Here is a 17,930-nt window from a genome sequence, read left to right as displayed (position 1 = left end):
TCAAGAATGCTAAGAACACCCCCCCTCCCCTTAGGAATGTGGATCGGAGCCAATCAGCAGGAAGCTTCCTCATAGTCTTACTAACTGAGCATGTACACTGGTCTTGGTCTCGGTGCAGGAGTGAGGCATTATGGGAATTTTCTTTACAGAGCTCAGCAGTTTGTTTTTCCTATGAGGCTTCTGATCATCTGAACAGGTGAAATATGGGGAAACTTAAGGGCACTATTGAGAGAACTGAAGGTATGCCTGCAGCTTGAGATTAACTCTTTATTAGCCTTTCCTTCTCCTTTAACTGTTTTATGGTCAAGCCTGGTAAGAGGTAACATATAGTAGCATTACCCCAAGCACTCCAGAAATGTATCCTTTTGGGGTAAGGCAAAGGGGAATGTTGAATCCTGTTTGTGTATTAGTATTAGGTGGGTGATGGGTGGGTGGCAGAAATCCATGACACCACCCCATCTGTGCCTCAGTGTGCTCCCATTCCTCCTCCTTCCTATCGCTCTCTATTTGTGCAGTCAAGCAGGTATGGAATGTAAGTAATGATGGCTACCAGCTTGGGTTCGGTGAGGGCGGGTTAGTGTTGGGTGTGGGCCAACCTTTGTCAACTTATGTATCACTATTGTGTATGTCAAACATGAGATGTGTCTAAATGGGTGGGGGTATCCTGTCCTTACTGCCCCTTACCCAGTGTATTATCCTCCTCTGATACAGGTAATGCCCTAACATTAAAGGGACAATATGTAGGGACTCTATGATTTGTCAGCTCTACTGTAGAACATTAATACAGGGATGGAAGCCCCACACTAAATCTTTATTATTATGACCATTCCTCATTCTCCCCATAAGACTTGATAGATCTTGAAATATTTTGCAAATAATGACAAATGCACAATACTTACCTATCACAACAGACTCACAACTGAGGCCAAACATGCACAGACAAGTGTAAGCCCAGGCTGAGGGTTTATACATTATTATTCTACATATATTCTTGCCTGTCTAGTTTTCTGACTGTCTGTCCATTTATTTGTACTCCCTGGGTAAGTCATTATTTAATCAGCAGAACAATAGGCAGGCTACAAGATAGCAGCTCCCTGGCACCTCTGCTGTAGGATTCATTGCCACCATGGGCTAATATGTCTGCTGGTACTGTCCTAAATTTTAGCTAGTGGGTAAATAGGCAAAACTGCCTATACTGCCCCCCAGTCATTTGGGTAGCTTCAGGCATTTCTCTGCAAACTAAAATACACTGTGGAGATACTGCACCATGTTCCATAAGCCTCAATTAGCTTGAGATTTAGATATATATACACACAGTAATGGTACATTGACTTCTATGAACAATAACTCCAGATCTTAAATACATTATACAGTGACGGGCAGAAGTAGGGGCACCCCAAATACATTAAATAAAGTGAGAGACATTGGGTAGTGGCACCACAAACACATTAAAGACAGCGAGAAGCAGGAACTTTAGCCCCAGATACATTAAATACAATAAGAGGCAATGATTTCTGACATCCCACACAATCTTACCTTTCCAAAAAGCAGGTTTGCTGAAGGCTGGAGAGGATTTTAGCATTGTATGGATCAAATTAACTCAGAAATTGTTAGCATTGCTAAACGTCCTCCCATGCACCACCTAGTAGTAGACATGAGAATAGTGCCCAGGCAGGAGTTGTAATATCAGCCCATGGATTGAGCCACTCACAGTCTGACTATGCTGGGATCTGAACCAGTATTTGTAGTTGCAATAGTTTGATTGACACGGGACCCATGTAATTCTCCCTGACTCGTGAAACATCCCACCGCAAGGTACATTGAGTCGGGTGTCAGGACTCGCCAGACAACATGAACTTTGGCTTTGGTTATGTTTAGTCCTTCTCTATTTACTAACTGATTCTTGGATCTCCTGTTACTGTAATCCAAATAAACCAATATTATGCAAGGCCAGGTAATAACCGAAGGGGAGTGCTTCATTAGTTCCAATAATGCAGGTTACATAATTCCATTGCGTTTTCAGAGCAATCGTGTCCGATATGCATCCATAGGCATCTCGGCAACGCGCATCTCCAGCCTCCTCCGGGATCCACCTCTGGCCAGGGAAGGACCCCAATTGCAACCCTGGATACTTCAGGGCGGTGGAAGATTGCATGCCCCAAAGGGATGTCCCTGGGGGCAAGAAGAAGGCGCCCTTGTCCAAAGTGCTAGTGCAATTATGTTCATTTTATCCAGGGGTGTGCGGTTCCAAACGGGGCTGTCTGGGATGTCCTGCCTGCTGGCCCAGTCCAACCCTGATTTGTGTCTCAACTCAACATGGTGATGGCAATGGCAATGGCAATGGAATTCTGGGGAAAAAACACTGCATTGTGGGGAAAAAAAAATCCAAGCCAATTACTCTTAAAATGGCACTTCAATGCACTCTCGGTTGTAAACTTGGGGGTCCAGAGCCCACTTCTTGTACCCATGTCGCAAACACACTTATCTTACCGCTCGCCCAATACACCGCCTGTACATCCCCCCCCCCCATATTCCTCCTCCTCCTAAAAACTTGTGACCACTGGTCCTGGCATGGAGCTGGCCTGTGTCAGACTCAATGGGGCCCACTGGGTGTCTTGCCGACCCAGTTGTAAATGGCCCTATATGTTATGGGTTAGTCTACCAACCACGCCGCCCTGAAAAAAGGAGACATTTCTTGTTTTACAACAGTTTTTAAAATTCAGGAAACAAAATCTTTCATATTTTAGGTGATCTGTCCCACATTTCTGCTCTAGGGTTCTGGGGGTGCCACACATTCGACTCCCCATCCCTTTGTGTCTCCTATTGAGTAAATAAATAAATTATAGGGTAATGCAGTCAAAAGTGCAAAGTGTCTACTTGTCTGTAGTAACCAATTAGCAGGTAGCAGGTGAATGAAAATAAATATCTGATTGGTTGCTGTGGGTTAAGGTCCCCATACACGTTAAGATTCGCTTGCTTGGCGAGATCGCCAAGCGAGGGGATCTTCACCCGATATCCCCACCTACGGGTGGGCAATATCGGGGAGCGTGTAGGCTAATTTGATCGTTTGTCCCTGTGGCCAAACGATTGAATTATATTGGCATCAGTGGGGCAGTTGGTTCGGGGACCACATCAACGATCCAATGCAGTCCCCGGTCTGACTGAATTTTCTAACCTGGCGGATCGATATCTGGCCAATTTCAGGCCAGATATCGGTCGGGTATGGCCATCGTTTCTGCCCCTACACAGGCCGATAAGCTGCTGAATCAGTCCAAGGGACCAATATCGGCAGCTACATTACATTACCCATTTACACTGGTATTATAATGCATAACCCCTGATTTTCTTAACATTTCTATTCACAGTCATGGGGGGGAATTCAGTTTTAAGCATATTTAGATACGAGCTCTATTATCCAGCCCTGGGGGTTTATATATAGACTTGTAGAGTTTGGTAATTGCTTTTAAAGAATAAAACAGCCAGTCTGACAAGTTTTATCCCTATCACATTCCAGGTGTCCTTACATGACTTTAAGGCCTGGGGGGCGAGTATTAGTTTAAATTTGACTCCTGCATAAAAATGCCAATTACCTGCCAGTTTGCAGAACAGGAAATCTGATGTGGATGTTAGTCCTGTTATGTAGTTGCTTTAAATGCACATAAAACTATAAAACTATCACATACTGGAGTATCACTGAGAAATCTGACATCATAATCCTGCATAGTGACATCATCAACACAGAATGGAAATGCACCGGGACACTATGGAACATTTTATTCTATAGGCACCATCTCTCCCTACTATACCTGCTATCCCACAGCCCCAGTCCCTTCCCAGAGGCTATTATCCCCCCACTGCTACTATAGGCACCATCTCTCCCTACTATACCTGCTATCCCACAGCCCCAGTCCCTTCCCAGAGGCTATTATCCCCCCACTGCTACTATAGGCACCATCTCTCCCTACTATACCTGCTATCCCACAGCCCCAGTCCCTTCCCAGAGGCTATTATCCCCCCACTGCTACTATAGGCACCATCTCTCCCTACTATCCCACAGCCACAGTCCCTTCCCAGAGGCTATTATCCCCCCACTGCTACTATAGGCACCATCTCTCCCTACTATACCTGCTATCCCACAGCCCCAGTCCCTTCCCAGAGGCTATTATCCCCCCACTGCTACTATAGGCACCATCTCTCCCTACTATACCTGCTATCCCACAGCCCCAGTCCCTTCCCAGAGGCTATTATCCCCCCACTGCTACTATAGGCACCATCTCTCCCTACTATACCTGCTATCCCACAGCCACAGTCCCTTCCCAGAGGCTATTATCCCCCACTGCTACTATAGGCACCATCTCTCCCTACTATACCTGCTATCCCACAGCCCCAGTCCCTTCCCAGAGGCTATTATCCCCCCACTGCTACTATAGGCACCATCTCTCCCTACTATACCTGCTATCCCACAGCCCCAGTCCCTTCCCAGAGGCTATTATCCCCCCACTGCTACTATAGGCACCATCTCTCCCTACTATACGTGCTATCCCACAGCCCCAGTCCCTTCCCAGAGGCTATTATCCCCCCACTGCTACTATAGGCACCATCTCTCCCTACTATACCTGCTATCCCACAGCCACAGTCCCTTCCCAGAGGCTATTATCCCCCCACTGCTACTATAGGCACCATCTCTCCCTACTATACCTGCTATCCCACAGCCACAGTCCCTTCCCAGAGGCTATTATCCCACTGCTACTATAGGCACCATCTCTCCCTACTATACCTGCTATCCCACAGCCCCAGTCCCTTCCCAGAGGCTATTATCCCCCCACTGCTACTATAGGCACCATCTCTCCCTACTATACCTGCTATTTCACAGCCCCAGTCCCTTCCCAGAGGCTATTATCCCACTGCTACTATAGGCACCATCTCTCCCTACTATACCTGCTATCCCACAGCCCCAGTCCCTTCCCAGAGGCTATTATCCCCCCACTGCTACTATAGGCACCATCTCTCCCTACTATACCTGCTATCCCACAGCCACAGTCCCTTCCCAGAGGCTATTATCCCCCCACTGCTACTATAGGCACCATCTCTCCCTACTATACCTGCTATCCCACAGCCCCAGTCCCTTCCCAGAGGCTATTATCCCCCCACTGCTACTATAGGCACCATCTCTCCCTACTATACCTGCTATCCCACAGCCCCAGTCCCTTCCCAGAGGCTATTATCCCCCCACTGCTACTATAGGCACCATCTCTCCCTACTATACCTGCTATCCCACAGCCCCAGTCCCTTCCCAGAGGCTATTATCCCCCCACTGCTACTATAGGCACCATCTCTCCCTACTATACCTGCTATCCCACAGCCCCAGTCCCTTCCCAGAGGCTATTATCCCCCCACTGCTACTATAGGCACCATCTCTCCCTACTATACCTGCTATCCCACAGCCCCAGTCCCTTCCCAGAGGCTATTATCCCCCCACTGCTACTATAGGCACCATCTCTCCCTACTATACCTGCTATCCCACAGCCCCAGTCCCTTCCCAGAGGCTATTATCCCCCCACTGCTACTATAGGCACCATCTCTCCCTACTATACCTGCTATCCCACAGCCCCAGTCCCTTCCCAGAGGTTATTATCCCACAGCTACTATAGGCACCATCTCTCCCTACTATACCTGCTATCCCACAGCCCCAGTCCCTTCCCAGAGGCTATTATCCCCCACTGCTACTATAGGCACCATCTCTCCCTACTATACCTGCTATCCCACAGCCCCAGTCCCTTCCCAGAGGCTATTATCCCTCCACTGCTATTATAGACTCCATCTCTCCCTACTATACCTGCTATCCCACAGCCCCAGTCCCTTCCCAGAGGCTATTATCCCTCCACTGCTACTATAGGCACCATCTCTCCCTACTATACCTGCTATCCCACAGCCCCAGTCCCTTCCCAGAGGCTATTGTCCCCCCCACTGCTACTATAGGCACCATCTCTCCCTACTATACCTGCTATCCCACAGCCCCAGTCACTTCCCAGAGGCTATTATCCCCCCACTGCTACTATAGGCACCATCTCTCCCTACTATACCTGCTATCCCACAGCCCCAGTCCCTTCCCAGAGGCTATTATCCCACTGCTACTACAGGCACCATCTCTCCCTACTATACCTGCTATCCCACAGCCCCAGTCCTTTCCCAGGCTACAGAGGTGCCCAGTAAGCTGGCACACAAGCAGTACATTCTGTAGGCATACACCTACATTAATTGCTAATTACCCAATCAAGATGTAGTTAATATGTATCTGGATTTTAGCAGGCGTTTGGATTTAAAAGAGTAACTGTATGTACTGCTCATATATCTGACTATAGAATATTTAGTACTAGAGAATGAGAATGCCAGGTTTCCTGGTGCAGTTTTTATTGGGAAATATCTCATTTACTAGAGCAGTGAAACTGGAAGCCCTACTCAGTGCAGAGTATATCAAAGGTTAGAGCTAACAATAGGAGAAATGATATACCTATGTTTGCCTCCACACCTTGTCAGGGCAGCCAGAACTTGTGGTCCCTCCCAGTCCCTGGCAGGATTCCTGCTCCTTTCAGTAGGGAATAGAGGAGGCAGAGATCTCTCAGGTACCTGGGGCAGGTATTCCCCTGGGAGCTGTCACACCTCTCGCCCAGTGAGTGCTGCAGGGTGCAGGGAGTGTGAGCAATACTCCCCCAGCTATGGAGAAATGATCACAAGGTCAGTAATCCCCACGGCTGGGAGCACATTCCTTATCCCTGTTCTGGAAAAATCTCTGTTCGTGGTACGGTCTTTAGATCGGATTCCTGAGATCCAGGTGAGATTCTGACACTCTCTCCCTTTTACTGTTTCTCTTTCCAAGTTGTGGGACTTTGCACTGTAAGACTCTGATTGCATTGGGACTGAGACGCCTGCTGCCTGGCATTGAACTTGGCACTGCAATGGGTAATGCTGTGTAATGTGGTGTGGCGGTGCCAGGGGGCACATAGTGGCTCAGATGAAGGGAAACTGTTGCAACATTTAGTGCAAAATTATATTTTTTATCTATGGGTTTAATATATGGGTTTCATTGTTCCCTAAGGATTCTATTCTGGCCCCATAGGATAACACTGGACTACAGCCAGCTTCTAAAGTAGCAGCTACTAATGTGTGTGACATAACCCTAACATGCCAGAGGTGGATCTACCCCTGGAGCAGTAAGTGCATGTACAAGAGGGGCCACTTTAGGGAATTTTACATGAGTTTCTCCCCAAAAAATACTGCAATCATGGGGTTCCAAATATCCCATGCCCCACTATTGCAACCTGAACACTATGCAACATGCAGAGCCTATACCCTGCTTACAATAGGATATATATATACATGTATGGAACCTGTATCCAGAATGCCCAGGACCTGGGGTTTTCTGGATAAGGAATCTTTCCATAATTTGGATCTCCATACCTAAAGTCTATTAAACATTAATTAAACCCAAGGGATAACGATAAAATCTGCGCCTGTATTGTGTATCAGACAATATCTTTGGGGGGACCTACAATGTATTTTCGGGAAGTCGCTTTTGTACTATTGATGCCAATTATTTTATGTTCAGAACATCCTCGATTGTTGTTATTTGTATTACTTTATCCGACAATTTGAATCTGAATGTTACTTTTAGATCATTACATTTAAACGTACAATCAATTTGGCGGAATAAGACTAAAATCTGAACGTGTATGGGCAGCTTCAGCCTCCTGCCGTGCATGTATTATACAGTGGTGTGAAAAACTATTTGCCCCCTTCCTGATTTCTTATTCTTTTGCATGTTTGTCACACAAAATGTTTCTGATCATCAAACACATTTAACTATTAGTCAAAGATAACACAAGTAAACACAAAATGCAGTTTTTAAATGAGGGTTTTTATTATTTAGGGAGAAAAAAAATCCAAACCTACATGGCCCTGTGTGAAAAAGTAATTGCCCCCTGAACCTAATAACTGGTTGGGCCACCCTTAGCAGCAATAACTGCAATCAAGCGTTTGCGATAACTTGCAACGAGTCTTTTACAGCGCTCTGGAGGAATTTTGGCCCACTCATCTTTGCAGAATTGTTGTAATTCAGCTTTATTCGAGGGTTTTCTAGCATGAACCGCCTTTTTAAGGTCATGCCACAACATCTCAATAGGATTCAGGTCAGGACTTTGACTAGGCCACTCCAAAGTCTTCATTTTGTTTTTCTTCAGCCATTCAGAGGTGGATTTGCTGGTGTGTTTTGGGTCATTGTCCTGCTGCAGCACCCAAGATCGCTTCAGCTTGAGTTGACGAACAGATGGCCGGACATTCTCCTTCAGGATTTTTTGGTAGACAGTAGAATTCATGGTTCCATCTATCACAGCAAGCCTTCCAGGTCCTGAAGCAGCAAAACAACCCCAGACCATCACACTACCACCACCATATTTTGCTGTTGGTATGATGTTCTTTTTCTGAAATGCTGTGTTACTTTTACGCCAGATGTAACGGGACACGCACCTTCCAAAAAGTTCAACTTTTGTCTCGTCGGTCCACAAGGTATTTTCTCAAAAGTCTTGGCAATCATTGAGATGTTTTTTAGCAAAATTGAGACGAGCCATAATGTTCTTTTTGATTAAAAGTGGTTTGCGCCTTGGAAATCTGCCATGCAGGCTGTTTTTGCCCAGTCTCTTTCTTATGGTGGAGTCGTGAACACTGACCTTAATTGAGGCAAGTGAGGCCTGCAGTTCTTTAGATGTTGTCCTGGGGTCTTTTGTGGCCTCTCGGATGAGTTGACTCTGCGCTCTTGGGGTAATTTTGGTCGGCCGGCCACTCCTGGGAAGGTTCACCACTGTTCCATGTTTTTGCCATGTTTTTGCCATTTGTGGTTCGCTGGAGTCCCAAAGCTTTAGAAATGGCTTTATAACCTTTACCAGACTGATAGATCTCAATTACTTTTGTTCCTGAATTTCTTTCTTGGCATGATGTGTAGCTTTTGAGGTGCTTTTGGGCTACTTCTCTGTGTCAGGTAGCTCCTATTTAAGTGATTTCTTGATTGAAACAGGTGTGGCAGTAATCAGGCCTGGGGGTGACTACAGAAATTGATATTGAAATTGAAAATTGAAATTGATAAACCACAGTTAAGTTATTTTTTAACAAGGGGGGCAATCACTTTTTCACACAGGGCCATGTAGATTTGGAGTTTTTTTTCTCCCTTAATAACGTAAACCTTCATTTAAAAACTGCATTTTGTGTTCAATTATGTTATCTTTGACTGATAGTTAACGGTTTTTGATGAGCAGAAACATTTAAGTGTGACAAACATGCAAAAGAATAAGAAATCAGGAAGGGGGCAAATAGTTTTTCACACCACTGTATATGTTTATATATGTGTGTGTGTCTCAGTGTATTGTACAGTATGTGCAGCCTTCATGCACGGCAATACATAGCATTGTGCAAACCACTGCCTGGTTGCTAGTGTAAGTTGTTCCCTAGCAACCCAATAGATGTTGAAATTCTAAACTGTAGAACTGCTGGAGAAACAGCAAAATTATGCAATAACCCAAAGGACTAAAAAACCCCAGAATATCATACTAAATGGCAATGATGTAAAGCTGGCCATAGATGGGTCTATATCAGCTGCCATCTCCACACTGAGTCAGTGGCTCATTGGCTCATGACTGGGGCCGAGACAACAGAATGCCAGTAATCAGCCAGATATGTATCTGTGGGGTGACCAACCCCTTTGGCAACAAGTGCATCAGGCCATTGATCTGCCCATTAGCAAAGGGGACAAACAATCAAATCTTGGGTAATCAAATCAGACCAAAATCTACTGCTGATTGGTTGCTATGGGTTACATGTACCTGGGACAATGTATCTCCTTTTATTACATATCCCCATATGTATGTTTGGTCAGTATCATACAGTTCGGAGGTTGTGTATTTCATTTGATGAGGGAGTCTGTACTGTTCTCTCTTTGGATTTACATAGTAGAAAGTAGTGAGCTGCATGTCTCTGCCCACAATTCCTTGAGTGAGGGCTAATACCTATGTTTGAGAGAGGCGAGGCAAAGGCCTATAGATCTCTGTGCAACTTCTTACACATGTTGGGTTGTTTATTTGTCATTTTGTATGGTCATGAGCCAGACATGTACAAGTCTATGGAGTCTTTCAGCATAATGGGGGGACCTTGGAGTGTCTTATGGGAGACATGAGAATGCGTTTCCTATATTTAATATACAGTAAAGGGCATTATAGGCATATTCTGCCCACCTTACCCTAACCCTACTGGTTCTTCAAACTGACTTTAGTCTCTCAAGTTCAACCTTTGCTCCAGTCTTTATGCTGATTTAGAGAAGGGCAACAATCATTAGGGGAACATACAGTGCTACCCAACCCCTATCAGACAAAAGTACACCCACTAGTAGTGAGCAATATTATGTAATTATCATAACTACTAATTATTTTGTGCCAATAGGGCATGCAGACAATTTTGTAGCCAACAAATGAGTCTCTTGTCCCTGTGTAGGAAATTCCATAAGCTCTTTCCATCCTGTCTCAATCTTCCCATATGCTTTAGCTGTGTTTTTATTATCCTTCATATATCATTTTCCTTACCCCCTGTTCCTAAACAAGGCAGAAGCTCACAGAAACCCAAGAGTAGGTGGGTCAAAGAACCAAATGCCATCATTAAGTGTCAGGAAATGCTCTCTGTTCCCGATAGGTTCCCTCTCTGTATCTTTCACATGACTGGTCGTAGGGTCCTGTCTAAAGTTTTAACAGAACCCCCTAATGGCTGCCCCCCAATCTGCCCATCTCTGCCCCTGATCCACCCAAACCCCAGCCCTTTAATAGCTTGTCCTCATCCTGGACCCCATACTTCTGATGAGCTTCTACTTTTCTGAACTGTTGTCTCAATATGTATAGTCCGTTATATCCATACCCCACTTGTGCCCAGTGACAGCTGAATGCCATTATTGGGAATGGCAGAAGGAAGAGGCAGTATTGGGTGCTCACTGGTGGAGGATCTGCCATGTTCATCCAGTGGCATCCATCTGGTGATACTATTGCTCCATAAGTCCCCAGATTTATAATAGATATATCATATATAATATAAAAATACATCTTTTGTATGGGTTGAAAATAACCCTAATATGCCCTCCATAGACTGCACCCAAACCCAGCCAAGATGGTGCCATCAGTTTTTTGACCTGTCTAAAATATAAAGGAGCGGTTGTAGCCTTGGTTAGTTATCAATGGAACTAGGGCATTGCCCTACTCTAGAAAAAATCCTTTGAACTTGAAATTAAATTTACCCCCTAACCACGGGGTCTCTCACATGCTGGGGGCCGGTCTCTGACCAACCACGCAAAGACTTTCTGCCAACTCCAACCATCACAGAATTAACACTGTGTAAACATTTTCTTTACCCTCCCTGTGCTGTTTATCACCAAGGATAGTGATCCCTTAGCTACAAAATAAGAGCTTTGTGACCCGGGGGCAGCACCCTGCTCTCTCCTTTCTCTGCATAATTGAATGCATTCAGGGGGAAATAGGAAAAAAAGTCTGTCTCTAAATGAAAGGTATTGAAAAACCAAGATCCCCAGCTGCTTCCAGCCCTACATGGGAAGGTTGGGACCCAGCTGGCCCTGGGATGCCCCAAATACTGTCTATTAGAGACTGGTGCCTCAGTGATCTATCTCTCCCTTATTTAAAGGCACACTACACCCAATTTGGATTTAGAGAGTAGGAATTACCCTGTAGGATTTTTCTTCCTGAATAAAACAGGGGCCTCTGGGATCTGTGAGATGCTTTGTGGCAGACTTATTTCTCTTTACGTCAAAGCAAGGGTTCTACATACATATACATAAATATACATCATGTCAGTTGGGTCACAATGGCTTGGGTGCAGGTCCAGGTGAAGAATTAGATACAGTAACAAAGAGATCCGCACTCACAGGGCTTATAGAATTAATTTGGTGTTTATTGAGAAGACTAACGTTTTGGTTATATCACTAGCCTATACTATATATATATATATATACCGTTATATATCAGCAGGGCTGGCTTTACAGCCCTTGTGCTACATAGAACCAATAAGAATAGATCAAGAATCCCATGGAAGCCAATACTGAGTGGTTTTAAATAATCACTGTGGTCCAATGGGCTACAGCTATATCTCAATTACCTTATACCTCACCTGTTCCCCATGAGCACTTACCTTCTATATGCCTCTATTCTAGTAACCCTTTACATCAATGAGTGCTCTATTTCCCCTTTAAAAATGTCTTAAATGTCTTCCACTACTGGAAATGAATATATTTACAAGTATTTAAAAAATGGATTAGTCCCAGGGGGATGGAAGCAGTTGGGTGCTGCTGGCCCCCTGGGGAACATACCAGTAATGGAAAGCTAAAGCGGGACATGGGGGCAGTTATGTGGGTCCCTAGGGTGCATTGCTGGGGGGGGGGAAGCAGCGGAACGGCTTATGAACATTTACTATGCAAGCACCAAGCATGGAAAAGATGGAACAATGTGTCCCTGTCCTGCAATATCCTGCTACTTGGCTGTGAGCAGCTTATGGGGGCTCTAAGCTCAGCCTTTGTGTATGGGGGGGAACGTGTTCTACAAGAGTCTCTTTAACCCACTGAGACACAGATTTGTGTTAAGACTAATTAGGTTTTCAAGTAGATGTTGCTGTGACCTAAAGTCACGGGGTTTTGCCTTCTTTTTGTGTTCCAAGTGTGCAGAGAATACGAGGTACTTCCTGCGGGAAATGAAATGAAGGAGACCCTCCAACAGGGCGGCCGCTCTCAGCCAGACACTCGGGGGCTGAATATAACAAGCTGCGCTCTTGTCTTTGTCTCTTTAAATACATTTTTAATACCGAGTTGTAGCCCGATTTTAATTAGTTTGTATTCTTTTTCATTTAAATACAGCAGCGCAGCAGAGGCCCATGGGGTCTTACCATGTCCTTTCATGAGTTTTTACTCAATATAGTACAGCAGGGCCCTCACTGTGAGTTCAAAGTGCAAACACAGAATAATCCTGGGGACCTTTCTCTCATCCTTGGGACCCAGGTGGGACCAAAACATTAAATTATACTGTTTTACCATGTAAAATATATCATGAGTTCTTCACAATATAGAGTTCTGATTTCTAACATATATATATATATATATGGGCCCATTTACTATAACTAATAACCAGTATGCCATAGACAGTCACTATTTATTGGGCTGGAGGGGCTGTTTGGGCCTCTGTGTACTGCAAATGCCAGGGTCTATTTAGAATTCAAGTCCAGACCTGCCTTCACCCATTTTCAAAAGTGCCACAATGCCTTAGTTTTTCAATTTCCACTTGGAATTGTAAAATGGACATATTGGGATCTGTATATACATTTATTTTCTTTGACTTTATTAGCCCCAAGTGTCTGTGACTATGTTACTGGCTCAGTCTGCAGTTTGAGCCTAAACAGCCAAGGTTCCACAGACCGGCCACAAGAGAGACAGAGAAACAGAGAGACGGAATATAGAAAGACACCATAAATATATGTCAGTGCTAGTATTCCTTTGCTATAAGTACAGTTGTACAGGGGTAAAGCAGGCCTTTAGGGGAAATGATGTAATAAAAGTTGCAAAGTCTATGCCAGAAACCCACAGCAACCAATCAGAGGTTTGCTTCCAGTATTATTTGCACTGAGCCAGTATTTGCTGTGTTCTGACTGGTTGCTGTGAGTTACCGGGGCACAATTTGCACCTGTTACAAAGCAGAGCAGACATTATTATGCCCCATAATACAAATGGTGTGCTGTGCCCCAGATTCCCTGATTAAATCTGCTCCATCTATATTATAAACCAAATGTGTCCAGTCCAACGTCTCATTGCCGAACCAAGGGGATTAATATGAAGTTGCCCCTCCCTTTGCTGCTATCAAAGCCCCTACATTTCTGGGAACGTTGGGACATTGTTGGTGGGATTTGCTTCCATTCAGCCACAAGAGCATTAGTGAGATTGGGCTCTGATATTGGGGATCTGGTCTGATTCACAATCTGTGTTCCAATTCTTTCGATTTGTAGATATAAATGTTACCGTTGGCATTTTGCCTTCAGGCAGGTAGTGTTTTCCTGGCATCTGCCAAACCCAGACTTGCCCATCAAACTGCCAGATACAAAAGTGAAATTCATACCATCAGAAAACACATTTCCTCTGCTCCAGAGTCCTATGGTGGTGGCCATTACACCTTTCCAGTCAACGCTTGGCATTGCTACTCTACCATAAAAGCTCACGGTTTGTCCTGGCGTTGCTTCCAGAGACAGCTTGCAACTCAGCAGTGAGTGTTTTCACTGAGGACGTCAATTTAGATGAGTGTGTGGATACGTATGGATATATAGAGTAGACCTCCAACACAATGGGACAATGATAGGGGCTGCTCATTCAGGGATTGTGGCCATGATTCTACTAGTGAGGACTGGTATATCTATACTTTCCCACTGTCCCTTATTTCTTTTCTCCATGTCATCTCTCCATCTCAATATAACCCATATGCTGCATATTTCCAGCTTGCTGAGGCTTCTTCAGTTAAATTTGCAAACAGCCAGCCATAATTAAGGTCTCGGATGCAAGTGAAAAGCAATGGAGGCTCCCAGCTTAGTGTATGACCCACAGAGCAGAAAGAATCAGCTACATTCCTGTAGCCTGGAAACGCTCCTATCCCCTTTCAGCCTTCCCATTACAAAGTGACAGTACCAATTTGAATAAGAATCACTCCATTTAGGATGGGGATGGAGGGAGGGAGAGCAGTCCCGTTATTTTTACCCACTGGTTCCCTGGCTGCTCGTTTCTTTGGCCACTATTAGAGTTCTCACGCACCAAGTTGGCATCACGTCCCCGTGTTCCTGGGCAGAACTCAGAGCGAAGCTGGAAGATAAGATAGGCTTTTATTTGCTCCGGTGCTGGGAGTAATTGGCAGAAGAAACAAGGTTGTCCGTTGGCGAGAGCGCTGGCGTGGCCCAAGGTAACAGATTTAATTGAATAATTCATTATATGGTTTCGTTTCTGTAGTTTATACACTTCAGCCGAGGGCGGCAATGGGGAGAGCAGGATTGAGAGGTGAAAATGGGGCTTTAAGTGCAACTGGGAAGCACTAACTCTTGTCTTACCCTTTAAAGGGCTGTTGTTTTGGATACGGCAGAAATGTTATTTTCCCTGGCCTTCCAATATCCCAGGGGCCCTATGAGCTGGGGATGAGGATAAAAGTGGCAAGTTTAGGGTGAACAGATCACTTGAAAATTTGAAAACATGTCTAACAAATCTACCGTAGCAGGGCTGAACTGACTACCCTGCAACATGTATTTATTAGACGTGTCCCTATTGTATTGTTAGCAATGTTCCGTATATGCCCCAAGGATGTCCAACCTGCAGCCTCCAGCAGGGCTACTGTGTATTTACCATATCGGTACCCAAGGGCTCGGGTGTGGGTGTTAGTGTTAAGGGGGCAGCTCTTGGGTGCCAATGTAGAAAAACAAAGATACTTTTGGCTAAATCTGGTAGTGCATCTGAGGTTGAATGGGAGCACCAATGGGAATGGGCTATGATGCAGTACCTACAACAGCACCTGATTCACTTACAGCCCTGACCCCCAGTTGTTGTTGAACTGGAACTCCCAGTATCCCACCAACAATGTATTTATGTAGTTAACCTGTAGTAACCATAAACATGAGCCCTGTGTTCCCCGCATTGCCAAGAGCCCAACTCCACTACTGTCCTTTATAACTTTACAACTTAATTGATCGTTAGCCTAATTTATTACCCACAATAACACATGGGACTGTTCTTAATACACTCTGTGAATGTTGTCTCAGCCCGTAGAGAACCTATTCTCAAACAATTTGCAGTTGGTCTTTATTTTTTTGTTATTTGTGGTTTTTGAATTATTGCACTTTTTTTTAGTCAGCTCTCCAGCTTGGAACTTCAGCAGCTATCTGGTTGCTATGGTCCACATTATCCTAGCAACCAGGCAGTCATTTGAATGAGAATTGCTTCAAAAAGCAATCATTTTTGGGCTGTAAAGAAGAAGAAGGCAAATCATTCAAAAACCATAGGAAATAAGAAATGAAGACCAATTGAAAAGTTGCTAAGTACCGGCCAATTCTAAGCAACTTTCCAGAATGAATTCTTTATACATGTTCAGTTAAAGTTCATTGTAATTGTAATTGCTACTGAATGTAGGGATTCTCAGTGTTACTATTTCTCCGGATACAATGTAACAGAAGGCTGCTGATTGACAGCCCGGGGGGAAAACTGAGCCGCTACATTGTTTCACCAGAGAATAGGGGTAAACAAACATGGCTTTCAATAGCAATTACACTTACAAATAACTTGAACACCATTGAAAATGTGTAATGAATGTATATTGGAACTTTGTTTCAAATGACATGGTCTTTCATTATGCCAAAAACAGTTTATGGGTGTAGTTGCCCTTTAAATGTTTATGGACCAATGATGGAACTTAACATACATAGTCTCTCTGCAATATGGTTCCGTTTGTTATTGGTTTTGTACAGTGTTTGCTGCTTTGTGTTGTATTGTATCTGCTCCTCCGCCAGAATCATGGGTGCTCCCACCCAAGGCAAGTTCATTCAAGTATAAGTAACCATATTAATCACTCTGCAAGGGCCAATTAAAAGTTTCCTTTTAACACTTGTTTTTGGCAATGAAATGTAAGCTGCTGTGGGTGAAAATGTTGAACAGCTCTTGTTATGGGGTTTTGCATTGATACAGAGGCCAATATTCATTGCCACTGCTTTTACATTTATACTGGCCTTCGGGTTGGGGAAGCAGGAGTGGGATGGGAAAATCGATGGAGTGGGTGGGGAAATGAGCGGAATGGATGGGGGAAATGAGCGGAGTGGGCGGGTAAATGAGCAGAGTGGGTGGGGAAAGTAGCGGTGTGGGTGGGTAAATGTGTGGAGTGGGTGGGGAAATGAGCAAAATGGGTGGGGAAATGAGCAGAGTGGGCGGGGAAATAAGGAAGAGTATAGGCAGGTCTGGGGGTAATCTATCTGCAGAGAGAGGGTCGGGGAAGGGAGGCATTCCTACGGTTTTACAAATTTGAATTGCTAGTAAATTTGTAATTCCAGCCCCTTCCATAACTGGTGATTTACTGGCTGGGCAGGTCAAATACCGGCTGGGTGGCAACCCTAATTGGCATAGTGTATAAGCCTTTTGGGCATAAAGACCCAAGCCATCCACGGGTGTTTCAGTGCCCGCCACCAATGTGCAAGAGAGGTAGGACATTAGAGATGTAGCGAACTGTTCGCCGGCGAACTAATTCGCACGAAAATCGGGTGTTCGCAAGTTCGCGAACTTTTAGCGAAGTTCGCAATTTTGGGTTCGCCTTAGCTGGAGCCAAATTTTGACCTCTCACCCCAGAGCCAGCAGATACATGGCAGCCAATCAGGCAGCTCTCCCTCCTGGACCACCCTCGGACCACTCCCTACCATATATAAACCGAAGCCCAGCAGCCATTTTACATTCTGCCTGTGTGTGCTTGATGAGTTAGCATAGGGAGAGAGCTGTGCAGGGGTTTGAGGGACAGTTTAGGTAGCTTTGCTGACTAGTAATCTACTTTCTACTGCTCTGTATGTAGCTGCTGGGGGCAGCTGTCCTGCTGATCATCTGCTGTAACCCAATAGTCCTTGTAAGGACTGCTTTTATTTTCTGATTACTGTTACTCTTCTTTTCATTGTGTACTGCAGCTCCGTCTGTGTGTTGGAGACAAGTGTGCTGCTCATAGTAGTGCGCTAAGCACCAAGCACACATTGAACCGGCTGTAACCTTTACACGACTTGATTGGCATGTAGACGCCGGACGTTTAAAGCAGTTTATTACACAAGTTTAGAAATGTAGTGTGATTTCTGCCCTT

At 44.9% G+C, this 17,930-nt stretch overlaps 1 protein-coding gene across 3 annotated transcripts in view; it reads left to right on the top strand.

Annotated features, from left to right (window-relative positions):
- Nucleotides 1–6,589: 6,589 nt before the first annotated feature.
- Nucleotides 6,590–17,930, top strand: part of LOC100170549 (uncharacterized loc100170549) — a 78,379-nt gene continuing 67,038 nt past the window's right edge. Inside the window, exon 1 of one of the 3 annotated variants that reach the window (XM_031899896.1) lies at nt 6,590–6,735. The gene's annotated coding sequence lies outside the window, so the exon portion shown is untranslated. 3 annotated transcript variants of the gene reach the window in all.

Source organism: Xenopus tropicalis, chromosome 4 (genome assembly GCF_000004195.4).
Source record: "Xenopus tropicalis strain Nigerian chromosome 4, UCB_Xtro_10.0, whole genome shotgun sequence".
Taxonomy (NCBI): Eukaryota; Metazoa; Chordata; class Amphibia; order Anura; family Pipidae; genus Xenopus; species Xenopus tropicalis.
Note: the sequence above shows the minus strand (reverse complement) of the source record. Positions and strands in the feature narration are given on the sequence as shown.